Genomic DNA, 4,172 nt, shown 5'->3' with positions numbered 1-4,172 from the left:
TGCCAACTGGCCAAGTCACCACCTTCAAACTGCAGTGAGTGCGATGTTGTCGAGGACTGAGAGCACGTCCTCTTCAGGTGGCGCAGCTGAACTCAGGCGCAGCAGAACTCAGCACGGCAGCGATTCTATTTCGGAGTTGGTTGTGGAACTCGAGGTTAGCAGAAAAGTGCAATTTCGGAAATGCACTGGACGAAATTCTCGAGGATAGATTTGTAACCGGATTTCTGCGACCCGACATTCAGATTCCGTTCACGGAGTCTGAGGAAAGCAATCTCGTTGGAGAGAGCTACAAGAAACGCGGCAGAGTACCCCGTCAAGAAGGGTGATACGAAATATCCGCCGGTAGCTCGAACGCTCACGAACGCTCACCAACGTGCAGAGGCAGTGTTTTGTTCATAAGACATTTCGTTTGCTTCGTTCATCGGTTTCTTTTTTTCCCTGACTGGCAGTGAAGTTGGTAGTGATGAAAAGGCGATGCACGGAGCGACCGGAGAGTTAAAATTCTACAACTTTGGCGCTGTCGCCACAGTGATCGGCGCCCCACCTGGAGAAGAGCACGTCCCCTATTTGCGTTGTGGTAAAACACGGACAAAAATACTCCAATTGGCTCCAGTGTTTCACCTATCCTACACGAGATATTCCTGAGCAAATCGATACAGAGATAAAAATGGCTGTCGTCGTCAAACCCCATTACCATATCTGCGGGTATGTTGATTATTTTTTAATTCCAAATAAGGACGATATTGAGGGAGAAAAATGCACCATATAGAACATCCTTCAGTTTCTTGACTTTTATCGGGGTAAGAAACAACGGCACATATGCTCTATGTACCAACCAAGAGCTAAAAATGGCCGCGGTACGCTCGGCATGAATAAGATCTTGCCAGCACATGGCACAAGAAAATGTTGATGCTCAGCTGATGAGGCTTAGGAATGCCGGCTATCCAGAATTTAGGCTTAGAGACTGTTGCAGAAACCTCGTTAAAGGAAATGGGGAGACTGCAGCTTGGCCCACGTTCCAGAAGGCCTGTGGCGCAGCTATAGGCATGGAGTTGGAGTCTTTTCTACTGCACATAAACTACGGCAGCGCCCAAAGCAACGACAAAGTTGCCAAGTGGTTTACCGTTGGATTGTGTATTACACTCGTCTATAGGGCACACTCCTTCTGCCAAAGATACAAGAGTACTCGGCAAGACTGCTTGACTTTCCTTTACTAAGCTGGTGAAAGAGCCCCATTGTGATTACACGTCTTTTGTTATCGCTCCACGTGTTACCTACAGTTTTGCAAATTGGTTGTTCGCCTTGTGTACTGATATGTTGTCCTTATGGATTAAACTTACGCTAGTTGCGAGTCTGCAGTTTACTGTCTTAACTCGACTGTCCACGTCCTTTTGCTGCAGTATGTACTTTAATAGGCCCAAGGAGTAACGTCTGTCACCGAATCGCCAATCAGAGCATCCCCCACACGACCAGCGGAACCGGCGTGGACGTCTACAGTGGCTGTCGTCGACGGCACCCGCCAGAACGTTTCCAAAGTACGAGGGGCGTTTAAGTCAAACCGGGACTTTTCATTTTTCGCAAAAGCAAAATGAACTTACAGGCGAGAAATTAGTTTTATTTTTCAACGTAATCTCCAGCTGCACTAATGCACTTGTCCCAGCGTTTCACGAGGGCTTGGATGCCAGCAGCGTAGAAATTCTTACCGGCGCGTAGAAGCCGTGATCGGACCGCATTCTTGACCTCGTCGTCGCAGCTCAAGTGGCGGCCCCCAAGGAACGCCTTCAGTGGCCCGAAGAGATGGAAATCGCTGGGGGCGAGGTCTGGAATGTAAGGGGGACGTGGCAGCAACTCCCAGCCAAGTTCCTGTAAGGTGCGTGTCGTGAGATGCGCGCTATGCGAGCGTGCATGGTTCTGCAGGAGGAGGACTCCTTTGGTGATGAGGCCCGGCCGCTTTTGCTTCAGCGCCTTATGCACATCCCTGAGAACCTGGCAGTAACATGCACTATTGATGGTGGTACCACCGGGCAGAAAAATAAATATGAACAACGCCAGCCTTGTCCCAGAAAACCGTGGATGTTCTCAGGAACTCTGACACTGGGCTCTGAGCCGCCCCGGCAGGGATCGTCCTGCACTGATGTACGGCCGTCTCGGAACCGTTTGCACCACTCAATCGCTTTGCTGCGGCTAGGTGTATCGTGGCCATACTGAGCCTGAAGTCTTCTGTGAATTTCAGTTGACTTTACGCCTTCATTCACGCAAAACTTGATGACAATTCGCTGTTCGATATGCGTGCTCACCTCATTGTCGGCCATCTTGTCCAGCACGTGTCTTCTGTTTTGCACAAACTTTGGACCACCACGTGGTGAACGCGGAGGCCTGTCGCGTGTGAAAATGACGAAAAAGAAGTAGCGCGAGCCATTTGTGCACTCAGGAGACAGAAAGTCCCGGTTTGACTTGAACACCCCTTGTACATAGTATTGTGCAGGAAATGAAAAGCTTTGTAGCATTTCTCTCCTTATTTTTCGATATACGATAAGGTTAACTGCGCTACACTTTTGGGACTGTAAGTGGTTTCGCATTATTTACGTACTCTACTTCAACAGTAAGGGGGGAGGAATCTGCAGCGTATATTAGGGTGCCTCAGTACTAGCACCCTCTGCATAGGGTGAAGACAACCGCGTAGTCTGCTACGAATTTCCGCCATATTCACTCCCACGCGCAGCTCGTGATACGCTTAGCCACACACTGCGTTTCAGAGTTGAGTTGAGAGTTTTTGAATCAGTACACAGCATTCATGCATGGTAAGCGTGGGAGTCAATATGGCGGCATTCGCTTCTACAAAGGGTGATTCTACTCGAGATAGAGGGAGCTAGTACTCAGACACCCTAATGACGATTTTGGCACGGGAATTGTTGGGCCTGTTGGTACGGCGTAATTTTGTGTGCAGCAATAAACGTAGTAGTGGTTATGGATCTCGTAGCATGGTAAACGGCCCAACAACTTTATTACACTTACCCTATTGCTGGTTAAATGGAATAATTGCTCGTCTCACAGTAAGTCCTACGCTGTCGGTGGGCCAAGCAATTTTGACATATTATAGAGGGCGTCTAACTGAGACAACGTTCGGAGACTCTTCATTCTTGATAGCATATCCTGGACAAACCCTCTGCTTGGACGCACCATCACGTCAATCGTTGTATTTGGATCTTCTCTGCAAGTGAGTTGTCTGTTCTAGAAAAATGTCATTTCTGTATGCTTCAGTAGAGCACAAATACCGAGACCACTACAGCTGTTTTGGGGCACGCAAGAAATATAAATTTCTTTCCCTCTCGAGCATCTCCTGGAAGAAATAATGTCCACCCCGTGCTTAGTGGAAAGTATTTTTCTGGAATATTGCGGTCGTCGATTGAAGCGCCCTCCCAATGAAAGACGACTTCTCTTTTTCGTTTGACTCCCTCCCCTGATGAAATTTTATTCCCGAGCATTATAATCCCCCGGCGTCCCGCGAAGCAACAGACTGCTGAGTCATTCGGTTTTCTAATTGATTATCGACTAACCGCGTTCATACAGGAGCGGTCTACGACACAAACGGAGACCACAGAGAAGAGGTCAAAGCGACCCGTCATTCCCGTAAAGTTTTCTCAGCTGCTCGTTGGACAAGTTAGACGGCAGCTGACCGGATGTCAACCCACGGGAACCTGCTATCGACAGCTTTCCCACAAATGGTCTTTTCATAAGGGCCGTAATTTCGTGACGAAAAACGGCGGCAAAGAGTGGCCGCAACATGTCCACCACCAAAAACATGGAGAGTCCACCAATTTTGTAACCTCCAAGAGTAGGTGACGTCAATCAATGTCTGTGTGACGGAATTCATTTTAAACGATATTTCTGGGACGCATAAATTCCGTATGACTCGTTTGGTTCCGACTAAACCCGCGTTTGTGGAAGTGTCCGGGAAAAAACACCGTTTGTGTAACTACGATACCGCGCGAAAAGTTGTTCAATGCAGCTCACGGCACTGTGACATTTGAAGCCATCATAGGGCTCATCATCGGGATCAGAAATTCGTCGCCAACACATTGTGAGCAGTGGATGTCGTAAAAAGAACGAACCTAAATAATGAAGGAACCGGCGCAGGTAAAACAGCTTTCCTGTACGCCACACCGACCATG

This window comes from Ornithodoros turicata, chromosome 2, assembly GCF_037126465.1.
Source record: "Ornithodoros turicata isolate Travis chromosome 2, ASM3712646v1, whole genome shotgun sequence".
Classification (NCBI taxonomy): domain Eukaryota; kingdom Metazoa; phylum Arthropoda; class Arachnida; order Ixodida; family Argasidae; genus Ornithodoros; species Ornithodoros turicata.
The sequence above is the reverse complement of the archived record's forward strand: the minus strand, read 5'-3'. Positions refer to the sequence as shown.